The following is a 26,368-nucleotide window of genomic DNA, read 5'->3' as shown; positions in this document are numbered from 1 at the left end:
ATTGATTTTGTGTGCTGGGCAGGCGTTTCTCCATTCCAAAGTACGGTCGATACACACACACCGAGAGCAGGGAGCACTGGTGGGGTGAGGGGGCTATACACCACTCTGGACACTGCATACATACACACATATCGGCAGTCAGCAGCGAGTGGACACAAGGCCTGTCAGGTAATCACGGCAATCCTATTACCTGCCTGTACATTCGCACACACACACATGATCAGAGGGAAATACCACCACTTTGCAAACACAGGCCTTGATGGAGGCAAAATGAACAAATGGACTCAATAAGGCAATTTATCCACTGTGAGAAGGGCAGCAGAGGGTGGAGGGGGGGGGGGGGGAATGTTTCAGCATTAAATCCTTTATCAAGTAGCCGGCAAATCAAACATTGATTTCCATGAACCACTGTGCCGGGGGCAATAAGGATCTCCCTCATCAACAGAGGCAGTGCTGGCCACACACTCACACACAACAAAAGAGTACACAAACAAACCGACAGCAGGCAATAAATGAACTTTTATGTAGAATAGTAATTGTCTGCTAATCTTAATAGGAAAAACATTTGCCAGGCTATTCTGTTTGTTTTGTGCGCCCGGTTTGAAGCTTGAGGGAAACACCGGTCAGCTTTGATCAACGATGTACTGCCTCTGCTGGACTACTGACCATTAGAGGGACACAGTGACAAATATGGCAACTCATGTTTATCTTTAATGAGACCAGTTAAAAACAATACTGCCTTTTACTAGAACAGCCACAGTTGATTTTTCTTTTCTTTTCTATAGTTGTGCCCTTGTATGATTATTGGTATCATATACAAATATTCCCATTTATAAAGTCAAATGTTAAGTCATCCAAAGAGTGAAAAACAACTCTTTTAACTGCAGTAACTTGAGATGAAGTGTTTGGTGCTTGCTGAAAAACACTTGTTTATGAGTAGATGCATAAAAGCCATAATCGTCCCACTTAAGCTACCTTTTCCGCTCAGTTTGTGGTACATTTTCATTCACATAAAATGTCCCCATCCATCCAAAAGCATGAAAAATATTTGGAAAATATTAGTACATCTGAAAATAAAATGGCTGGACGTGAAGTTTGACAAAAAAAAAACTCCATGACCTCGATGTGAGGCGGTCGTGGGGAAATGACACATATAGACAGATGACAAAATACATCCATTAAACGTTATGTTACACTGTCGGGTTCAAAGGATGACGCTCCCCTGGAAGATATTTGAATAAAAACCCTGAAGCAGCTGTTGGGAGTTTGAGAATGTTCCTACCACCTACTGACTAGTTTAAATTGCCCTGCCAATATATGGCAATTAAATATTGGACAGAAACAGTTGTTAAACCACTCAATACATTGGCAAGCCATGATGCACGTCATAATGGTACTACGATCAGGATATTCATTGTATACTATAAGCTTCATTTACTCTTTAGTTGACTGAAGTCGTGTCATTCAAACTAAGGCTTCTTCTTCTTACCGGCCTGGGGTGTTTATTGCCACATGTAGATCAGTTGATTAGTATCAAACAAATAGCTAGGAATGTGTATTGAGTCCCCTGCATACATGTGCAACACAGTCTATGCGTTCCTCGTGCTACTAGTGGTTAAAACCTCACAATATACAATTTAAAAACAAATCTGTACAGGTGTTTCTTGCATGAGGCCCGCATGTTGTGTAAAAACTAGTCCAAAAACACATCATTTAATGTAAGAGCATCAGACTAAAAAAGTCACAACCTGACTCAAAGTCCACTTATCACGCCAGGTCATTCTCAAACCAGCTGTTTTAAACTGTTAGCTGATAGCCAGTCAGAGACAGAGGGTCACAAACAAGCACACTCAGAGGTACGCAGAAACACACGCATGTAAAAGATACACACACCGGGAAACAAAATGGAAAAACAGGCTCAGGAAATTGGCCAGTTCCTGTATAAGAGAGGTAGAGAAGGAAAGAGGAGGCAGGGGGGTTGAATGGGAGAAAACAGGAGGGGGAGAAGACTGACAGAAAAGGACAGAATGGCTTATGCAACTTCAGTGTCAGTCTTAGCTTGTTTTTAAGATCTATCCGGTTTTCAAAAGTTTCCACTAATTATTTAAACCTCAGAGTCTTTTGAGAAAGCAGCGACATTTTTCAATCGTTTTCACTAAGAATGTTGGAATGTCGCGGCTTGTTCAAGTCCCCAAGGAACTTTTAATACTTTTAAATACATGGGCAAAATTATTACTATTATAAATATTATCAAAAGCATTTTTGGGGGCCCTATTATAATAATTTTCAGATTTCATAATTATGTTTTGTGCCTCTAATGTGATGTTTCTATGCTTCAATGTTCAAAAGGTGCTTTATCTTCCTCATACTGTGCTTTTCAGCCTGCTCTCTGATTGGTTGGCTCTGTTATGATTAGTTAACTGCTTAGAAATGTCCCGTCCCTGTCCAAAAGAAGTGCCAGTGGTGCGTAGTGATGTCACTTTATCGAGGAAGTAAACAAAGATAAACAACATTTTGATGAGTATCATAATGTTTCTGTTTTTCTTTTCTTCCAACAAAGTTTGGAATGTTAAGGCACTTGAACAATTGGGGTGTGTGTGTGTGTGTGTGTGTGTGTGTGTGTGTGTGTGTGTGTGTGTGTGTGTGTGTGTGTGTGTGTGTGTGTGTGTGTGTGTGTGTGTGTGTGTGTGTGTGTTACGCCTAGTCAGACCAGTCCTTCCTCACAAACCTCAACAGACTAAACTTTAACCTGGGAGGCCCACGGATCATGACAGCTGACCCGGCTGAAATCTGATCCTTCAGGTTTCCACTCTAACGTGAAAGCAGACAGACACCTGACCCTGTGGATGCTCGCTGATGTGTGTACGCTCACACGCAAAAAACCCACACACATTGAAACATTTGACAACACACAATGAGAAACACTTGTTCAATCCACAAGGACACACTCTAAAAGTCTACACGCGATTCAACATGTTTCATTGATACATCTGTAGTCCAGTGAGTTTCGTGTGTTATTTTCTCCACACACGGAAGCAGTTCTCACTTTAAACAAGCATTTCTTAACTCACAGCAGATATTACTCTCTATTGCAGCTGCTGCAGTGGGCGAGAGAGGGTGTGTGTCTGGAGAGGGTAACAAAAGAAACACCATAAGTATGCACTGCTCATATTTCTCTAGCAGACGTGTCGAGTATTTGTTAAAGGACGGACAGAGTCGAAAAGATAGTAGACCAAAGAGGGGGAGGAGGAGTGAGACGAGTGTTTTCAGTTCTTGATCCACTTTCCAAAAAAAGTCAAATGGTTGTTTGCTTGTGTTTGCATATGTTCATCTGTATGTGGCTTGATGTGGGTGAGTGGAACCTCCACTTAAATTGTCCGACTCTGATTAACAAACACGCAGAGAGTTCTTGATCCTCCAGAGATAGACACCCCAAATCTGGGATTCAAACATCAATACTTGAACACTAACGGAAATGTGTCCAACAAATCCAGTATTGAACATTTGTAAAGCGTACGATTTCATCTCTAATTCAACCTTTTGTACCAAAAAAAAGACACATTTCAAACATCAATGGAGGACTTTGGCACAGAGGAAAAAGCTAAAGGCAATGTTTGTAGGATCAATATTTAGTTGTGTTGTGTCTTTGATTTCTTGACAGTTTGGAAATACACAACATCACCCCCTGACCTACCATATAACTACAAAACAGGTATTTAAAGGATAATTGTGTTATATGTAATACGGAAATGGCTGTGCACAAACGAGGAGGTGGGATTAAAGGATTATAAAGGTTTCCCTCAATGAAAGGAATCCAACTTTATGATGAATTATATGAATGGACTGAAGTGGATATGGTACCTATCCACACTATAAAAGCCATGTCCATGTGTGTACATGTTTGTATGTAAGCGTGTCCTTTTCCTTTTCACAGTTCATTAAAAGGAGCCACTTCACCGCTGGCTGTTGTAAAAGGAGAAGCAGCAGCTCCGAGCTCATTGTGGATCCACTAATCCTTCACTTATCTGAACCACGTCAATACTACCCCCACCTTCCACACCATGCACTCTTTCTCTCTGAGCTTCCTTGTCCTCCGTTTCCTCCCCCAGCCCTCCTCACCAGCAACCCTTCCCGCCCTGCAGCTCTCATTCCAGCCTTGTTGTCCCTCCAGCCCCCCAAGGTGCTGCTTGAAATCCATCCTATCTCTTTTTCTTCTTCTGGACAAAACAGAAAGGCTACATGGAGTAATAACACAGAGCAGCAGGGGTGGGATGGCCACGGTAAGGTTATTAAGCCTTGCACACAAACACACGGTTCGCCACAGGGCCACTGAGGTGGGGCCCCAGGGGGTGTTAGGCCATTTCCGTGTGTGTGTTGAGATGGCACTATGTGTTCATGCTGGGAGGAATGAATGATGAAGCCATGCACCTTTTACTCTCGCTAACAAGCTAGTGTTTTTTTTTCTTAAGGCCACTACTCATATCAAAGACTATATCTTGTTTTTTATTCAATTCAAGCTGCTAGTATGCGGTCCTTTCTGCTGTTATAGTCAATATGTTTAAATGGTAACACAGTCATTCTAAAAAAAAAAAGGTCCTTACTCTAAAGGGTTGGTTAAACTGTATTCTTAGAAATGAAATGCCTCTTCAAACAGCATTTATGGACATCATGTAAAAGCAAAACCTCTTAACAGAAACCCAAACAAATTCAAGTCATTTAAGTGGGTTAACAGCTCCTTGAGGCAGAGAGAGACATGTTTCACTGCAGGTTTTTACAGACTGTCAGCCCCTGTAGCTGCTTGAGTAAAAGAAAACCCACATCAAGCTGTACGAGTTCTTTGGTTTCCTTCCTCAAATAAAATAATATATGTATATACTGTAGAGGGGAATTAAGGATGGAATCAGATCAGAAATGCTGCATTTAATGGACCTGAGGCGAGGAGAGGTCTAGTCGTAACTAGCTCTTTACAGCAATAAGGATACAGGCTCTTTAGAGAGGATTTGGCCTGACCCACCACTCTGTAGCTGGGAGCTGATACAGCAGCGGATCAGTTTTCATCTCCAAATCTGCTTTGGCATGGTCAGGAGTGGCAGTGTGTGTGCGCGAGTATGTGTATGGCTCGGAGGGGAAGAATGGATCTCGCACAAAACATGCAGGGACTCTGAGAGAGGAGAGGGGGCCGTCAGCCAGGGTGCATTGTGGTCCATCTCTAGTGTTTTTCTATTGGTGCTACTCTGACAACACGAGGCTTGGTCTTCCCTCACTGCTCAGCTGAGCAATCAGGTCACCTCATCTTGACAGACACTAACACACGCACACACACATGTAAACACACACACACACACACACACACACACACACACACACACACACACACACACAACATGCCGCCCGCAGCTGTTGCCAATGATGTCAGTCCTGATTTGGCCAAACTAGCCTTTTGTTTCACAGCATGAACACGGAGCAGAGGAGGAAGCTTCATTTGGCAAAACAGCTAGAATGTTTCTGTCTCTTAGATTGTTTGGGGTGGGATTAGCTACTGACTGCTAATATAAACGTCTGAATGCGAAAGGCGGTGTAAAGATAAGATGAGATCAAATACAAATAGATAACAAATGTAATACTATCCATACGCAATAGCTTAGAGAATTGACTATAATTGTTATAATAATCAATTCGCTGTTTAATAAATCATTAAACTAAGTCACATTTTCAATAGATGAAATTATTAAGATTAAAGAAATGTTGGATTAAACGTCTAATAGCAGCTACAACAGTTACAATCTGTATCTACACACACAGTTAACATTTTTAAATATATATGTGTTTGTGTATATCATTCAAACAATTTGAGAGACAGGTATTTTTAGTTTAAAATGCGTGGGAACAGTTATTTAAATAGTCATAAGTGAAAACAAAGAATAAACATACACTATCATTTCAAAAACTAACTCCTAAGTAATATATCAATTAAATTAAACAAAAAATAATAATGATAATGCAACAACTACAAGTGTATGATAAGTGCCAGCCTTCACAGCAGGTTACTGACACATCTCTGTAATGAGTTGTTTAAAGCACTTATATATGACAACACAAAGTGAAAGGCCGCTGTTCTAGTCAAAGCCCCCCATCCCCCCCCAATCCTTTTCCCCAACACAAACACTCTCCGCCTCCAGCCCCCTGATGTCTGTTGGCAGGACAGTCAGAGGAGCTTAATAGGTACTTTCTCATTTTTTCCTCTTTCTCACTCTCTAACTTGGTCACTCTCTCATTGGGCTGTGTGTGTGCACACGTGTATATATCTTTCATAGTGCAGAAAAAGCACGTGTGTGTGTGTGTGTGTGTGTGTGTGTGTGTGTGTGTGTGTGTGCATGGCGAGAGGACAAGAGCGTGGGTGCCACTAAATGAGACAGAGGCCAAACCAACTGCACACTCTGTGGCAGAGTGATTGGGCAACACAACTCAGTTAACCAAATCTTGGAATGAGCTTCCACTGAATACAGCGCAACACACACACACACACACACACACACACACACACACACACACACACACACACACACACACACACACACACACACACACACACACACACACACACACACACACACACACACACACACACACACACACACACACACACACACACACACACACACACACACACACACACACACACACACACACACACACACACACACACACACACACACACACACACACACACACACACACACACACACACACACACACACACGTTGTCCCAGTGCCCAGGCAGCTTTCCTGCTGCCGATAATGAGGAGGTTTGGAGATTTGCATGTTTGTGCAGATCTAAAACACACACTTTAATGGCTAGCTTGATGGCTTGAACACTCTGCCAATCACACAGCAGTTTGAGTCAACTGCATTCTGCTTACTTTCACATTTGTGTTCAGTAGCTTTCATCACTGCACACTCAGAAACACACACAGTGTCTCGTATCACACCTGCTGCCAAGAGATATACAAACATAGCATGAGACACCCTTTAACTGAGCTATAATGCTGTCAGTGACATTTTAGAAAATAATCCTACTTCTCCTGACATTTCATGCGGCGGGCTGGTTATGGTTCATTCTGCAGCCTGCCTCTTGATCTGAGATGTGTTTTAGTGGTAGCCCGCCAGCCAGGGCTGCATGTTAGAGCAATGATTTGATTAGGTTTGCGCTGATTACAGTCTTGTTGGATACAATCTACGGCTCATTGAGGGAGGGGAGGGAGTGATTGTGAGCGGGACTGTCAGTTTGTCAAGCTGTCAGGAGCACTGCTGTATTATACTTCTGTGTTTAGGCGAGGTGTGCGTGAGTAGCCTAACGGAGATTTCAAATGAATCAGCTGATATGAAAGAGCACCAGTGAGGATATTAATACAAATCTTGTAGCAGTTATCAGCACTCAGAGGAGTCATACACATGCTGCGGTTCTTTGAATGGCATCACAGCAACAGGAAAAAGGAGCAGTACATCTGGACGGCTCCCATTGCACAAACAACCCTATCGCAGACAAACACTTTTAACGGCAAGTGGCTTCTCTTGGTATTGTGCTGGAGAGCTGTAGACTTTGCAGCACAGTGGCGCAGCAGCTCAACCGTGGTGTGTAATATTGGCTGAGAACAAATAATCTGAAAAGCCTCAAATGCCCTCTGCCTTTGTAAGCTTTATGAAATATTAACCAAATTAATCTACGGTCTTTTTTTTCCCTGAGCACATAATGTACTGCAACTGATTCACTGTTCAGCAACAATCATCCCTGAGATTAATTCTAAGAAATGCAGCAACATTTTTGATCTCTGAAAGCCGGGGACAAGGTGTAATTATTCCCTTCCATATATCATGTGTTCTATTAATTAGGTCTGCGCCAGTGAACGCTGCCCTGCTTGTCGAAGTGACAGCCACAGAGCCACAGGCGTCTCTCAACACAGCTTTATTCCTGACAGCAAGTGTGCCGGGTTATTATAACATTATGGGGCTTAACAGGCAGCAGTGCAGCATCTGATCTGAGGTCAGTTTCGTGTTGTGCCTCATGAAGATATTTTTAAAGACCGATATGATACCCTGTTTAGTAAAGCAATTTCTAGATGCCTCGAGGCAGAACCAAAGGGCAGAGGTCAGTGAGAGCAGAAAGAGATTCACTCTAAACATGTGACCAGAAAATCAGGTCCGCAAAGTCAAATAGAAAATCATTCGAAGGGATTTTATAGATTGCAGATTTAATGTCCGTCTGATAGAGGGAAAAAAGAGAGATCAGAAATAATCCTTTTAGCTGTGTGTTTGGTAATCTGATTTAGTCTGATTTTTAGGCTGCTATCTCTGGTTGTGTTTACTGATGCTGTGTCTAGATTGACCACAGCCATTTTCACCTTTAACACCCCTCCTTTCCCCCCCTGTGATACATCAAGGTGAGGGCTTGGCACATAAACAAAATATCGGTACATTTAAATCCCCGAATCCAGCAAAATGTCTGCTTATGAAATGATTTCCCGTTATGACATTGCTCCGGAGCAGCACACTACGGCTGTCCCTGCTCCAAATAAATGACCTACTTTGAACATTAACACACATTTACATGGAGGCAAAATTCAGGGCAGCTTTATAGTTTCTGTCCCCGGCTCAGACACTTCTCGCTTTAAGTACGACGTGGCTCCCGTCCAATTCTTAGAAAACACCGATTTTTCACATCTTTGACGGGATCACTCACAGCTGAACGGAGCCATATTTCCTTTAACCTGAAAATAGGTGCTTAATATATGCCAGGTTTTTAGAGCAGAATTGTGCTGTTGTCGTTAAGTGAAAAGGGAGGAGAGGTTGGCACAGAGGCCCACCTAAGGTGCTCCCGACTCAGGCAGAGCTATTTCCAGACCGACAGCCCCCCCCCCGTCTCCTCCACCTCTACCTCTGGTGGGGAAACCACACCACTGCACAGGCCCCCGTCACAGACTAGACTCAAGAATGGATCCATTATTCACAGAGGCTGTTAGGGGACTGGCACACGAGGGTGGGATGTGGTAGTGGGACACGAACGCTCACTTTGACTTAACTTAGAAATGCTCAAGCAAGCAAAAATATATTACAAGAGACAAGTATCTTTAGGGAAACAAAACAGGTCGCTCGACAGTTCATGTATCATTAGTAAAGCTCAACAATATATCAATATCCACAGTGTGATTTTGCATGTAAAGTCATCAAAACAGCTGGCCACTGCGTCCAAGTGCGTGCTTAATGCCGAATTAATATGTGTGAACTATCTGGGACCATGTGACTGGAGGCACACACTGAGACATAACACAAAGCAGCGCAACACAATAGTGCAATGAAAGTCAACACAGCTTTTAGACACACACGTCATATCAAGTTCAGAGAACGCTCGACAGCACAACGCAGCTCCACACAACTCGACATGGATGAATGTGTTCCCTCTCTCTTACACGCACACACACACAGGCCAGATTGTATACGAGTTTGCTCACGGACCATGATAAGAAAATGTGGTAAATGCGTAATCTGATATGCATGACTTGAGGTTTCTCTCTGCCTTTCTTTTCCTCTTGGAAATCGCAGGTTGCATCCATAATTTACACCAGCCTCCGTCTGTTTCTCTCCTTTCCACTCCGCTCCCTCCCTCTTTTTCCTCTCTCCATCTCCTCTTCTCTCTCCTGGCAATCTGGCTTTTGCAGCTTTGCTCATTAGCATATTGCAGAATGTGCAGATGCCACCAAAGAGTATTCACCTTCCAGCGCTTTGATGCCGTCTTGCATGTACACAAACTACGCCGTCGACATTTTGCGCAGCCTCCTAAACAAAAGCAGAGGGACGCAGTCTCCTTATGCTAAAACATGTTGGGGCCATAATGTGACATCCTTTAGTCTGATGCTTCCTCACATCCTCATTTATCTCAAGTACATCATCCATCACGTCAGTCAAAGGTTATTTGACACTGTGATGACGATTGATGAGTGTGTCTTCTAAGGCAAGGTTTAAATGAACACTTAATATTCATGCGGTCTAAGGGATATCTGAACACATGATGTTCATGCTGTTCAAAGGCTAATTGAACACAGTATTCATGCATGTTTTCGCATCAACTGGGACTCCTGCAGCGTACGCAGAAGAAAGCAGATGACAGGAGGATGGGGATAACCAGTTTTCATCCTCTCACAGACTGATACTGATATAGAGAGATCAATAGCCATACATGGTAACTCACCATTGGTTCAACACTGTTAACACTGCTGTTCAGGTTTCACACCCTAGGGACAGCTTGAAGACGAGCCAGAAATGTATTACCTTTGTGGCGTACATGCTCTAATGTGGTGGTGTAAACATCCATCCAATGGGCATCTTTTTGGTTTGGGCTATGGTGACTCACTGGCCTGTTACCTGACAAGCACCAGCTGTCTGCCATGCAAGAAGAAACATCATCAAACACAAAATCTTGATCACAGAAATCAACGCGTAACATATGCTTTCATTCAAAAACAATGGCAGTAAACCTCTCGTGGCGATGTATGTTCTGATGTGTATGTGGTCTCTGGAAGTGTTTTTGGAGAATAAGACACTTTTTTAGTATCAATTTCAGGATTGTTGGGAAATAGAAGGAGCTAACATTTTTCTCCACAGATGATTTTAGTTTGAAAGGTCTGTTTTTTCTTTTGCTCCTCTGACTCAAAATATATCAAATGCCTTTGGTGTTGTATGATCACCCATGTTTTGTTTTAGTACAAAATGTCTTTGTGCTTCATAGCTAGTATGACACAACCGAAGATAACATTCAAACTGGAGTCACATCTTCTTGTTTGCAAAACCACAGTGACGCATATCTGTTCCACTGTGCGAGCTGATTGCTCGGATGAACAAGTAGGTGATAAATCAGGATCCTTACCAGTGTGGATGAGGACGTTTCTGTGTTTCCTAATGGGCAAAATCCGTTCCTTAATCCTCATCAATCACAGAGCGAGTCTAAAATGAAACAAAACAGAATGCGACGCACATCAGGGAGTGTGACAAAACACAATCTGCTTTTTTCTGATAGGAAAACAAGACTTAGGTGGCATCATTTATCGAGATGTAATAAAGCACCCTGTCGTGCATCTGACAGATTGGAAGCACATAACAAGGACTGACAGAGCTGGAGACAATGTGCATCACTAATCCCCGCCAAATATGAAACATGAAATACTTCAATGACAAATACAAGTTGATTGCTCGTGAGTGTTTTGCGCCCATCGAGTAGCAGAAGCAGCTGTCTTTGAACTCTCTAGGCTCTAATCATGGAGGACTATTTCTTCCCTGCAACTGGCTCTTCTCGAGCTCTGATGTTCAGATCTCCTAATGGGACGACCATTCGACTTCTATTAATGCACTTTACAGGACTCCATCTTTACCGCACTTATTTCTGTGTTTGAAACTCCCACATCATTCCATTAATATTCTGATAGAGTGCTTCCCAAAACCGTCTGGCTTAAATGTATTCCACATGTGTACTCGTACAGTAGGCGGACATGAGCTATCTTCACAGGCTACAGATTGGCCCACATTTAATTACTGTTAACACCAGCGCTAGCAAGCTAAATACGCCTCCATGATTTATTCATTTCCCCCCATATTTGAGTCAAATTAAATTAGTCATATGAGTTTAATTAAACTAAATATGATCTGATATTGTAATTTCACACTTGGATATGGGATACAGAGAAGGGTACTTGAGCACAAAGAAACCGTGGTATACCAGCGCTCATTAGAGGCTCTTCTGTGAAGTCATGTTGGCATTACCAACAGCAGCATTAGCTGAATGATTGCTCCTAATCAAGGTTTACACGCTGGGAGGTTACCTTTATTCCAAAAGAAGCGGGATCACTCTGCTAACACCATTATTCACCCCTCCCATTAGTCATTGAACCGTGGCTAATACAAGTAACTCCCCTAATATTTTCTGGGACCTTCGCGCTGCTCGTTGTTGTTACTGAGGACCACAGAAGTGCAATTAGGGAAAATAACTGTTTATTCCTCCAGTTTAAAGGGCCAGTTCACTCCGCCCTAAAAAAAACTCTCTATAGTGGCACTTAGCCATAAAAGAAAAATTGTGAAATAGTGTATTTGTTGTATGTTTTATACAGAGTAACAAAAACACTTTTACTGGAAAAAATAGGTTACGGTTGAATGTTTTCCATGTCAATTTTTCAACAAAAAACAACATTCGCCTTCACTGTTTTGAGGTTGAGGCAGAAGGGTCAGAGAAAGATATGATGAAAGCCAGCCAACTAAAACTCAAACTAATACATTCAGGGCCAGAAGCAAAAGGAATAGGTTTATTGTGATTTGGGTGAGCAAAGCCTTTAAAAGCATTCTAGGAATGTATTGTCCTAAATACCAAAAATGGCTTACAAAAACAAGCCTTTTATTATAATGCAGACATGCTTTTGCAAACAGTGAATTCACAAAACACAGAATATCTCACATTCAGTCATTTGTAAGCACTTGTGTCAGGGAAGGTCATCTTTTAGCAGTCAATCAATGAGACTCACATATACTGAAACACATTCACCTACAGGACCTGCTGTGGGTTTTCCTATTCAATTGCACCTGGTAATTTATATGCCGCTGTTTCTTTAGTTGACTGAGCAGCTCTTACGCACAATAACTAATGTAGGTATTATTTCCCACTCATACAAGCGCTACATCATGGTGCTAAATGAGCTGCAGTGAATGAAATAAAGAAGCGCACATAATTTACTGATGCCTGGTAATGAAACATGAGGCCGGTGTGGTGTGTTTTCTCACTCTCACTGAGAGGAAATACGTCTGCTGAGAGCTAACCCCCGGCTTGCAAATCTCTGTCACACCGTCTCACGACACAGGCAGAATTATCAGAGAAAAACAAATGGAGGCATTGATTCACTAGTTGTTTATTTACAGCCCTCTCCCGAGAAGACATAAATTCCCCTGTTGAGGCTTTGTTTCCCCATCATACGACACAACGGGATGCATGAGAGGGGTTAGCAGGCCACACACACAGAAACACACATACGCATGTAAGCACACATGCACATACACACACAAACGTCTTACATCTGGATTAATCTCCAATGGGCATCATCACAGATGCCATTAAACGTAGCAGAAGGCGAGAATCATGCAGGAAAGAGGCTGCCATCTGAATAATTTATTCAGAGGCTCATCTTGTCTCACACCAGGGGGATTTCTGCTTTCAATTTACACTGTTCTCCTCCCTATATTCAAATCAAGGAGCAGATTTGTTGTGATTGGCACACGGAAGGTCAACGTTAGCAAGCTAGCGTCGACGCCGTCCTCAGTGGACTGGTATGCTGGTCTATTAGCACACTAGGGTAGTGTGTGTGTACGTGTGTGTGGCAGTCTTTGTTTACTTCAGTGTGTGCTGGGTGACACTGGAGAATAGGCCCGTGGAGCGCAGAGAAGGCAGTGTGTGTCTGAGCTTATTAGGCTGTGTTCCAAGGACACAGGAGGCTCCTTGCATTACACTGGCTAGGGAAAAAACACTATTACTAATCATAGCAGGAAGATGTTAGGGCTGCAGACACAGAGCAAGGGATGGGATGGGGGGGGTAAAACGTACAAGAGAGGGAAGGGAGAAGAAGAGAAAGAGGAGGAGTAGGGGATGACAAAGGGGAAGCGGAAAAGTGGAGGGGAAGAGTGAGAGCGCAGGATGAAGTCATGGCTCTCATGCATGTCCTCATTCTGTGTGTCACACTGGGACTGAAAAAAGGACGAAGAATGTTTCAATAAGGCACAGGTCATCTGTGACAGGAGGAGCTGCTATTAGCCAACGGCACACAGAGCGACTGACAAGCAAAGGGAAGAAAAACTCTCCCGCGGAGTGACAAACTGTATATCTGTTTGAGATTTCTAGCATTGGAGGCGCAACAAAGGATCTGTTTTGTTGTTTTGAGCTGTTGTTTGTATGATTCCTTGGGGAACGGATCCGTCTATTTCACTTTACACTCGACGTAGGCGGCGTTCATGTAACAGAGACGGAACATTTCCAGACTTGAACGCTGTGTTTGTCTAAAGACTCTGTTCGAGAGCTTCTCATTCTCTGAAATGCAAACTTTCAAAAGAACGGGTTAAGAGGTTGCTCAGGGGGGATTGTGTTCACCAAGCAAAATGCCCTTGTCATCTCCAGTAGTGAATTGGTATGTGCTAGCTAACTGATGACAGCACTTGGCTGTTTCTGCCGTTACAGGCATGAATGGCCCTGTAGTAGCCGGGCACAGTGCAGCGGTTCAACAAGGCCTCTTTAACCAGCTGAATGACAGGCGAGCAGACGGGCGGCGAGCCAACCACAGACATTCAGCTCTGACTGCTGTAATGACGCCAATTCAGCCCAGACTCCAGCAGCCACGTGATGCAGGCAGAGAAAAGAGTGGGAGTGAGTCAAGTTTGAATCTATGAGCGCATCAACAGTTAGGTCACTCCACCTCCATATGTCTCCAATTGTTGGCCATTGTCTGGCAGTCCCTCTTATGTTTACTCTTTAAAAATGTTGGGTTTGTTTCTTTGTTACCGTGGGGAGTCGATGAACTTGTTGCCTTGTTAAACTTGAAAATGTCAGTGTCCACAGCCCCGAGCCATACGTCAGGAGAACTTTGCACCCTCCGCCTGGTGGAAATCTCCGTGCAAACTGAGGGGAAACTCGGCACCAGTATGACACAGCACGGAGGAATGCACCAGCGGATGTGGCTCTCTGCCTCTCTTTCTCCTTCTCAGTCAACCCCTGTCTCCTCCTCCTCCTCCTCCTCCTCCTCCTCCCCCTCCCGCTATGGGCAGGTCCATATGCACCCAGTAATTATCAAGGTTATTTTCTCCAGAGAGCCAAATCCCTGTTTATGGGCATGAGCGTGTGTCACAGGGCCCTGGCTAACAACCCACAGGACGCTGACTCTGTACACAAGCCCAAAGAAAATCTCAGCTTTAGCAACACTGTGGTTTTCAGACCCTGCAGTTTCTTTTGCTCCCATTTAAGTTGAAAAAGAAAAACATTTGTGATTTTTCGGTAGCTCTTTCATGACCTCAAGTGAGACAGCAAAAATGTTGCGTGTGAGCCTCGACCTCAGCTCTTGCCAAAACCTAGGAGTTATTTCTGGAAACCAGCAACTTAACAGATTGTATCCGGCAGCAAGAGAAAAATGAATACTCTAAGAGCGCAAAAAAAAGCATTATGACATGAAAGTGGCATATTCAAATGAATGTACTGTGGACTTCAGTATTGTAATTTGGTTAAGATGTGAAACAAATATTTGGGAAAGAAAGTTTTGTTTATGATTGTTTCAGTCCCTTCCATGAACCAGACACCCTGGAGAGGTTGTGACCTGGAGTACAGCACACATTTCCTTTTGGCAAATTGCTACAGAGGAAGTGAAGTCTGTGAAAGGCCAGTAGTTAACAAGCCCTGTAAAAAACGCTAACAAATCAAACAAGCTAGGTATTATGTCGGTTAATTAGAGGCAAACAAGAGTCAACGTTGTCTTTTGAACGGGTTACAGAGTAGGCTTGTTCTCGTGCTACAGTAGGCTCGTCTGCAAACAACAGCCTGGAGCAACCTCAATGGCAAGCTCAAAAGTAAATGTGCATGTAACTAACTGTTATCCAGGGTTAGCAGTGCACACACACTCAAACACAAACTGAAATCGCCTGCTCCCTTCACAAAAGCTGCTTCCTCTCCGTTTCATCACGCAGGCCAGGCTTTGTTAGTGTGCGGAAATGCCTCCAGAGGGAATGAAAATACTGGCAAGTCCCTGCAGCTCTTTCTGGAGAGAGACGCGGGGAAAAGAGACGGGTCCTGCAGCTGCAAGATCACACACACACACACACACACACGCAACCACACACACGTATGCCAAGTGCCCATGTAGGTTGAGGGCTCAGGTTACGTACGGAGATAACCGTGTTAACCTAAAGAACATAAACACCGGTGTGTGGTTACAGGGCTGTCAGGGCACCGGAGGAGCCAGAGGAAGCTAACACAATCTAAAGTTGGACTTATGTTGTCGAGGCTGCCGCAAAATTATAGGCAACGTCACTTTGAAAGCCCATACCACTGCTCAAATCTGGGATTTTCCAGCCTGGAAATTACATTTGAGGAATTAGGTGACCCTGCTTCCTAGATTCATTAAGTCATACAAGGATCTTGATGAAAGATCCAATAAACAGTTCAAGAAAGTTCAAGAGAAGTTGAGATATCTGAGAAACTTTGAATCAGAAGTGATACTTTAACTGTGACACCTTGCTACTTATCCATGTATTTTAAATAACCACTTATACCTTTCAAGGTTGCACAAATTCCAACCTTTGGCAATTCCCCAGTTCTACTAAGCCGCATGAAAAGCAGAAAAAACGGAGAAAAAACCTGGAGAGTGAAAATACGTCACAGTTTCGGGCATAATTCACATTGTGGGTCCAAACCCCCATCCTTCATTAGAACCACTGAGCCATTGTTCAGCCCTGTACCTCACTAAGGATTTTACATTTTCTTAGTATTCCATTACCTCACTCCACACCATCTTGGTTGGCGAAAAACACGTGTTAGTAATCAAACGACAGCCCTCCAACAACAGATGATTGCAATCAAACAGTCGATGGCCAGCACTTAGGGCAAAAATACGGCATATTAGTAAGAAACAGAAACCCATGGTTTGTGAGGAATAAATGATGTTTTCAGCAGATTGGTCTATTGTTCCAGTAATAAAACTGCAGGCACTGAGATCATCCATGTGCTTCATGTCAATTATTTCCCTTTAGTGTGTTAAACGATAGAAGGCATTACTCGTATTAAGAGAACAGTAAGAGGGCAAACAGTTGTCATTGGTATTTCTTATTTTGTTCTACAAATTCACAGCTTGTATTATACAACATCAGATATCTTTAATATACACTGAACTGACTAGCCAGGGTATTTCTTAGAACTACTTGGAGATTACAGTTAATGTCAGCTCTGTCTCACTTTGCAACCCACACTCACATTCAGTTGACCCGGGATATGTAAAAACAGCCTGCTATTTTTGATTTAATATGTCATGTAAATTGTACCTCCTACACAAAACTGACTGACTAGCATATCTTTTCATTACAGCTGCTGCAAGTTTGGAGAAATGATAAAGTCAGCTAACACTGTGTATGCTATACGTATACATTCTGGTACTTTGTCATCAACTCCACTGAAAGGGTCTTTACAGCAGATCGCAATAGGGTTAAGGAAATACGAACCTTCAACTGGTAAACTAAATATCTGTTAGTGGTCATTTAAAACCATTTATGTGTGCTTATTCGGACCTTGAGCAGATCGTCACAGATGTTCGCTACCACAGCAATCCTTGAACTCATGTTACAAGTTTTATTTGAGATTAAATCATCTTAACTAGTTCCAGAGATTACTGTATACACTGATAATGAGTTATACTGTAAGGTACCGTGGATTGAAGTATATTAATCTGTATCAGGAGGTACATTCAATGATCAGATCATTTGTGTATACTGTACACTTGCAGCAGGCCGGCCTTTTCCCGATAAAAAGCTGATTTCAAATGTTAACACATGTTAAGACCTTCAAAGAAAGTTTGGAAGTTAGGTTGAACTATCCCGGCAGCTGTATGAGTATCAATGTGCCACGAAAGTAAAAGATAAGCTGTGCCACACAAGATCCTTTCCAAAGTTGTGTTTTGTTGACAGTGGAAAGGTGACTTTTGCTCTGCCTAAACAACTGACTGAAACACTGTCTTACCAGGGAGATATCAGGGGAAGGCAGATTTGAGATGTACTGACAGTAGAGGAGCTTCCAAGACAGCTGCTCGAGTTTCTCTCTGTCACTCTCTCTCTCTAAAAACACACACACACCGCTCCCTCTCTCCTTTTTAGCCAGTGACAGCAGGCACCCAGCGATGACATGAGGAGTGTCTCTGGCAGCCAGTAAGGCAGCACTAAACAGACAGAAATATCTGCTCTGACAGACGGACAGACCGTCACCCACTACAACATGCATGCAGCTGTCAGAGAGCTTACCACTCCTCTCCCGAGCCTCTGGTTTGATTTTCCTTTATGCAATGCTCTCAACTCTGAACAGCGTTTCCCTCATATTTGATTTCTTACAGCTATCAAATACTGCATTGAAAAGCTACAACTACATTTAGGTGCTTGGTTGTGCTTGGCGTGTGTCCAGAGAGGAGGAGGTTCAGCTTTTATTTAAGGCCAACTGTTGAGCCCACAGCCATCCTGCACTTGATCAGCGTTGGCCTACACAGGTTCAGCCCTTTGCCCCTTTCATTTAGTCGTTCTTTCTTTCTTCCACACAAGAATTTGCTCTCCCTCTCTCTGTCTGTCTTTTAGCCCTCTCCTTCTCAGCCTACAGCCGTTCTCAATTAGGAGGGTCAGGGAGCGGAGCGGAGAATAACTCAGGCTCTGGTATCTGGAGCTGGAAGGACCGAAAGATCAGCAGCAACGAGAAACCAGTGCTACGACTCGCTGTGTGTCTTTTCATGTGTGTGTGTGCATGTTGCATAAATCTGCCCCGTGTCAACAGGTTGTCAGTGACCTCTGACCTCTATGTTTAAACAGACGATGAATATGACAAATCAGCTGATGCTCCCCATTCCTGCAGCAAATCTTTTTGGCGTTCAATTGAAAGATTCTATGGTAAAATCAGTCGCACACATCATTGCTTCGTGTGGGGAGCTACTTTAATTGCTTTGTTTCAATGGTCCCTTCTGAATGGGAGAGGAGCTTGGGGCTGCAGTTTACAAGTCACATCTGCAGGTGTTGCATTTCAAACTGAGAAACTCAAGCTGTGAGAAGGAACACATACACACAGATAATATACAAAACAGACTGTCTCTTCCTCTCGTAGACACACACACACACACACACTGCAGGTGCACAACACATCTGAGCAAGGTGGAATTAAAAATCTCCTAACATGTGAGACAACGCAAATATATGAGAAAACAAAGCTGAGGTATATTGAGCAGTCGTGTCAACTTGAAGGAAAGAATGGGGCTCCTTGAATGTGGCTGATGCTTCCCAGTAGGCATCACACATTAAAAGTCTGAAAGAGCCATAAATACCACCAACTTTTGTGGCTTAAGGTCATGTAGGTGTTAGATAACCTCTCTGTGGCCTGTTTGTGAAAAACGACTTTACTTTGTTGCCACAAAGCTACATTTACACAGTGTCTCCCCCACAGACTCCTTAGAAAACAACTCTTTCAAAACGATTTTCTCCCGTTCAGTTTGAAGAGAGCAGTGTCACTATGTGAATCAAATCTGTTTGTTATAGCTGAGAGTCAAGTAGTTTGGAGGATCTCTGGCAGCGTGTCTCCTTATTCACTGAGAGAAAGAGCAATCAGCTAAGCTTCAGATGGCATCCGACAGACTACCGATTCAATCTACTTTCTTCAAACATCCCTATTGTAATGTTCCCACACACTGCCACGCATGCCGCATTGCCCCATTTCTGATAATCTATGCAAATAAGACACAGATGGACGAGTATGTATCTAATTGAGAAACATATGTGGCACACTTTTAAAGATAATCATTCTTACATCTCCCTTTGCTTTGTGTTCTCATCCCATTCCTCTCATCCTCCATTCATTCACCAAGAGTTACGTGTGAGTGCGATGCTGGCGTCTTGCCACACCGTTTGTGAAATTATTCAAATGAGGACACCATGTTTCTTTTGTTTACCGGCTTGAATGGCAACACAGAAACAAGGTTGGAGTATTCATAACCGCCATTTCTCACTATCACTCTACAACTACCACCTCTCTCTCTCTCTCTCTCTCTCTCTCTCTCTCTCTCTCTCTCTGCCTCTCTCCGTGAATGCTGCCGCGGCATTGGAGGAACGTCGCCGGCATTATGAGAAGCCATTAATGAGTGTGTGGCGTGCCGTGTTGTGATGCGTGGCATATTACAGCCATTCATCAGGGCCGGGAGACACTTGACAGGCGGACAGCCAACAGGTTGTGTAATCATATAACACAGCCATGTCAGGCCTGCCACGGCTCCGTGTCCCATTCAGGCCTCTAATGTTGTTTTCCTCTGGGTAATTGACGACGGCAGACAGAGAGACCCAGTGATGGATAACATTATGGACCGAGTGGTGCAAAAAAGATGGTGGCCTACTGATGTCATTTCAGATTACATCAACATTGGGAGATAATTACAGGGAAATTCAGGTTTATTGCAACTTGGGTGTTATTATTGTAGGCTTGGCCAACATTTCTATTGGTTATGATGGCTTTAAGTGATTGCTGAGATGTTGGAACATGATGAAATCACCAAGTCAGGCGGAGCAGTGAAACAGAAATATTAGTAATAATCTGTCACTGCAGACTAAGTTGAACCAGACAGTTCAGGTAATGATTTAGCCTTTACACGTCTGTTCTCACTTTCAAAAGTTAGGTCAGCCTGGTGGTTTGTTTACAACCTCTATGATCCACCAGCCTGTTTCTTGCCACATCTCACTTAGATACAAGCAGTAACTTGAATTTCTTACATATTTGTACCTTCTATTATAGGAAATACTGTTGCCATAAAGCAAAATAAAAGACCAATGTTGTATACAATGACACAAAGGGAAAAAACAAGAAAACTAAGTCAGGGTAACTTGTCTTGACGTGTCCTGATCTACTTTGTTGCACACCAATTAAAAGTGAGTATATTACTAAATAGATTTAAGAGTCATTATTGTGTCAAAGGAACAAAAGTGATCTAAATCTGTGAAAAAAAAACTTTAAAAAAGACATAAATCTAAGTTATTGCATTAATGATGTCTAAACATGTAGGAGTAAAAGTTGTATGCTGGTAATTATAGTGTAGCAGGAATGCCATCTGACGCTGCGGAATGTGTTGCAAATATTCGCGCTCCTCTTAACAACGCAACAGTCAGCTGCATCAGAGAAGTAGATGTGGCCCTGAGGCTGTGTTAGACGTTGTTAAGGATAGCAAGTATCCTCACACAACCTGTTCTGCTCTGTCCCTGAGCTGGAAAAGAGAAGACAATGTTCTCTCTCATCCTCCCACACTCACCACTTTATACCTCTGCTTGTTTGTGAAATGCCTCTTGCAGCTCACAATCCAAAAAAGGCCAGCTTGTGCATGTGAAGAAGACATAAGATGATAACCACAATGAATATCAGTAGCAAGGATAAAAATACACCTTCCTGTCTTTTGAATTACATCACAGTCTCCTAAGCTGAAGCACCCAGAGGTGAGACTTCTAAGAGAATAAGAGTCTTGATTAGACCCATGATGTCTCTTATTCTATCTTGCTTTTATGTCTCACCCAACATACGGTATGTCGAGTTACACAGAAAGACAGTCACAGAAAGTCTACTGCCCTCTTTCCGTCACATGGACAAGTTTACCTCAGAGAAACTCAAATCAGGAGAAGAAAAGAGATTGAAAAGGTGAACAATGAAAAAAGGAAGAGGCCACAAAATTGAGGGGGAAAACAGTGAAGAATTTAAAAAAAGAAGACTGGGAATGGGATGATAATCCCCTTGGAGTGAGTCACATCCATGGGTCTATCTAGGAATGCCATGTGGCACAAGGTGCAGACAACACACCAAAAGAGCCTCAAACTCAGACTACGTCGTCCACATTTGTAATGCTTTTTACATTAGCAAATAATATGGAATTGAACTGCTAAATTCAATATGAGTGGCAAGAGAGTTGATTAGAGGCACCATGGTGTGGTTGTCTTAATCTTAGTGGTCCTCAGTATTTTAACACGGCTGGTTATTGACAATGTATCTACTCCGGGGAACATATTTCTCAGTTTTTGGGTGTAAAAATGTCCAGCTGTTTAAATCTACGTTGTTTTTAAAATGTAGTTTGGCATCGGATTTCACTAATTGATTGCACCCTTACAGCACTAGACATATTTTTTAACATGGTCAGGTCTCCTAATGCAAGGTCGCAAATTAATAATATTCCCTGCAGTGAAAGCTTTTTTAATTATTTCATTCCCTTTTTATACAGAGCGACATTTGGAGGGCTCTTGTTACTGATTAGTACCCAAAAGTGTAGTTGCAAATCTGAGGAGGTGCAACAGCTAGACTCTATAACCAAGTCGTAACTCTTTAACACAGGACTATAAATTTCACCTTCTGTGTGGACACGACACACTGAAGACATCCACCCAACTATTACACACACACACACACACACACACACACACACACACACACACACACACACACACACACACACACACACACACACACACACACACACACACACACACACACACACACACACACACACACACACACACACACACACACACACACACACACACACACACACACACACACACACACACACACACACACACACACACACACACACCCCTTCCTCTCTACTCACTCTGAACTCCATTGCCTCACAACAGCCACAGTGTTCAGTGTCAACAGTGGTCACACTATGTGGTGCTAACATTAAAAATGCATCCAATTAAAGCTGCAGGGAAAAATACTCCTCTGTAAACTGCAACAGTCTGTAACATGTTTGCAGCGATGATAGGCTTTCCAAAAAGATTAATCCAGAGGAGTTCTGCATTACTCATCCTGGCTGGCTGTCTAGCCAAATTCTGCCTCAATTGCACAGTTGTTTGATCAACTGTTGTATGTGTTAAGCGAGAGAAGGAGAAAAAAAGAACAGATAAAACAGAGTCCATGGATACCGGGCGAGCTGAATACAGTGAGACAGCAGCAGAGAAACGCAGCAAATCTTGTCTTCCCATACTTTCATGTGTCTACAGTTGTGCGCTGTCACATTCTGCAGCTCTGTTCTGTCGGCTGGTAGCGTTCTCTCTTTATTTCGCTGTGCATTACTTGTCACATTGCCGATGGACGGCGCGTGTGCATGCGTGTTAAACCTGTCGCTTTCTGGGCTCTGACTTCCGTGTGCTTATCGCTTTGGCTGAACCCTGCCAGTTGTGCATGTGTGTACAGTATCTTTGTCTGTCTGTCCGTCACATACGTGCACATGTGTTTGTGTGCGAGGCAGATGTTCCCCGGGCGGTGGCATTGCTCAGTGTTCACACACACCGCACTAAGGAAGATTAACCAGCACTTTATTTATTTATTTATTTGCTTCCTGGATCTGCCCCCACCCGCCCTGCAAACCAGCCCCCAATCCTCCTTAATCCATGGTGGCAAAGAATCCAGGAGGAAAGGCAAAACTGCACAACTGGAGCTGCAGAGTTTCTTCACCACTCTGAAGCTACTTTAAAAAGTGACAAACTTTTCTGGTTCAGGGCCATGAGAACAATTGGAATTGCAAGTGCACTAGACGTTTGGATTGGAACTAGAATAAAGCTTTCAATTTAAACAATTGGGATAATAAAGTGCTTATATTCAGTTAAAAAAATTATTAAATTAGTATTTTATGCAACCTAACTCTACAAAAGGAAAAGAAAAGCCTGAGAGAAGTTAATGTAGGATTGAGACTGGGTTAGAAAATGACTTAGCAGGATTCTTTGAGGAGAAACTCATTTGTACAGATCTGTCTGTTAAATCATCTTATAGATTAATCAAAGTAATCAAAGAAAGCTGCAATGCATTTTTTCTCTATTCTCCAGTCCCACATCTCCCCATTGTAAAAAAAAGAATATCGGAAAAAGAAATGTCTTGAATTATAACCCCATGGTTTTGTTCTATTCTCCAAGTACTGACACTGGCCACAGGCTTCTCAACGGGGACTGGCTGGGTTTTTTAGATGGAGCCAAACAGTATCCTGCACAGCCCCTCATAAACAGCAGCTGCAGACTGCTCAGTTCCCAGTTCCTCCCCGGCCGCCAGCCCAGGAGGGTCCAATCAAATCCAGCCACATTACTCCCTCACTTTGCCTTTGCGTGCCAAGTCTGCTCCGGATCGTGAAAAAAAAAAAGCCAAGACTAAACCAGGGAGCGTGCAAAATCACCAAGCTTTGGATTTCAAATAAATAATCATCTTTTTACCTGTGTGTGAACTTTGACCTTGGTTGTACTGCAGCTGAGGTGGCCTCCCCCTCCCCCACCCCGCCCTTCATGTATTCCTCAAGCACGGTCCTCTTCTGACCCTTCCTTAAGCGGTGATCTGAAGGGAGGGAAGACATAAGAAAAAAGGCTGTTAAATTTCTTTTAATGGAGTGCCAGGGAGAACCTGGTTTGGACAGAGGACAAATGGATCACAGAGAAATACACCCTGGTGTTGAAAAATGTATGCAGGACGCCAAGAGGGAGTTTGCTATACTGCCCCATTTACTCTACCTCCTAACCCTGCCGGAGAGCCAATGAACCAATGAACGACTGCACCACCTATCACAGTGCCGTGTCTGTATACTGCAGCAGTCCTGTATACCCCCCCCCCCCCCCCCCCCCCCCCCAACGCGACCCCACCCCCCACTGCACAGGAACAATGTCCTTCCTAAAGGTTATCAGCAGCCCTGGCGCTTGGTCAGCTCTCATCCTGAGTCCATTACACACACAGCGGCTGGATTCACTGCCTTAATACACCTCTCTTAGTCTCTACTCACTGCTCCGCTGCACCCTTTACAGGCTGATACAAATCCAGCATAGGCCCGCGACACACATACACAGGTTTCGGGATTAGCCTGCCAGCACAAAGCCACTCTGTGTCTGTAGACATCTGCCATGCACTTCAATTCGATTGGTGTGAGTTGTTGTTACGAAAACGGTGATGAAATACCATATTAGCCTGCATATTACACAACCCTGAATGTCAAACTAATCCCTCCCCCTTCGCCCCTTCGCCCCTTCGCCCCCCCACCCCTTTGCAAGACTTGTTTAGCTGTGCTCGGGCCATCATCGGATCAACAATTCAATTTGTCAAATACTTTACGACAACATTCCTAGAAATAAAAACAACCCTAACCCTGACCCTAGCATTACAATCAATATCAGCTTTAGGCTTACTTTGTGTTTGGCGATAATAAAATAAAATAGTTGTTTGGATTGGCATGCCAACAAGCTTAACTGAGATGGTGAACCACGTCAGTATCAGAACGTTATCACCATCACTGTGTCACATGTTAGCAAGCTGATGTTAGCATTTAGCTTAAAGCCCCTGCTGTGCCAAAGCAGCTCAGCAGTACAGTAGGAGATGCTATTATATTTTTAAGCGTGGATGTAGACTCTATTTAGGCTAAAAACCTTTATGTTACCTTACCTTAACTCTTTTATGTATTGTTATATTTAGAAATACACTTTATCTTCATAATGGATCATAAAACAAAAGTACTCACACATTGCTGCCCTGACCCCAAGAAGCCAAAGAGTCAATAATGCTAATAAAATAAAACACATTTAGCTAACATCCATAGTAGAACTATAGAGGAAACAAATGACTATATGTTTGAAAGTATACATGTCAGCATTTTTCTAAGTGCTTCTGGGCTTAGCATCTCTTATCCTTTATTTTTTGCATTTAAGAAGTGGCTATGTTTTTAATTCCTTATGATACAAAGGCTACAAAGAGCCTATTATACAGCGCTCTCTTAAAGCAACAGACACAATCACACTAACACAAAAGACACAACCCCGTTGAGGGGAAAGTAAGGGTTTTAATTATTTGTATTAACCTTAATTCTGATGGAAAACAGAATCAGAGACTAACATTTTTTGTTTTTAACTTAAATTCTTCTGAGAGAAAAGTATTCTAGAAAGAAATACTTCTAATAATCTCTAGCACTGGTGCAAACAAGCTTCCTCTGCTTCAGGCTGCCCTCAAGGCCATTCTGCAAGTGGTACAGTATAGCTTGGTCTTTCCACTCAGATTTAAAGACATTTTGGCCAGTTGGACACATCCATATACAATAAAAAATATATGGGGAAGTAGAAGAGATTTAATAATCAGTATTACTGGAAGAAACAACAAACAAAAAAACGATAGTTAGTTGTTTCAGTGTAGCACACACCATGTGTACAGTGCATGATTTAAAAACACAAATCAGGGTAGTAGTATGCCACACTGAGTAGATTTCCACATGGCAGGAGTTTAATGAAGTTAGGATCAAATTAAAAGTGTTCAAAAGTGATATCTGAAATAAATACACGTGAACTAAAATATGAAAGTTTACAAAAAGTGAAGAAAAAAAACTCTTCTCAAGTCTAAATCTTAAACACACTATTGATATTTTGAACTGTTCATGGGTGGTTTGAATAGGAGAGGCGTTTGGAGGGAATGGGGCCCCTCATACATCTTAACACCTGCTTGTTCATTTAATCCATGAGAAGAAGGGAGCATACTGAAAAACATACTGTGGGAAGAGGGGGTTGATTTTGGACTCGGGCCAAAAAG

General features: G+C 42.9%; 1 protein-coding gene across 2 annotated transcripts in view; it reads right to left on the bottom strand.

The window, feature by feature from the left end:
* zmiz1a (zinc finger, MIZ-type containing 1a) overlaps positions 1 to 26,368 on the bottom strand; it is a 97,983-nt gene that overhangs the window by 48,786 nt on the left and 22,829 nt on the right. For both annotated transcript variants that reach the window (XM_079688760.1, XM_079688761.1), the window contains exons 2-3: positions 24,028 to 24,145; positions 10,919 to 10,995 (exon numbers count right to left, since the gene is read on the bottom strand). The gene's annotated coding sequence lies outside the window, so the exon portion shown is untranslated. The remainder of the gene's footprint in view (positions 1 to 10,918; positions 10,996 to 24,027; positions 24,146 to 26,368) is intronic.

Source organism: Notothenia rossii, assembly GCF_949606895.1.
Source record: "Notothenia rossii genome assembly, chromosome: 6".
Taxonomy (NCBI): Eukaryota; Metazoa; Chordata; class Actinopteri; order Perciformes; family Nototheniidae; genus Notothenia; species Notothenia rossii.
Note: the sequence above shows the minus strand (reverse complement) of the source record. Positions and strands in the feature narration are given on the sequence as shown.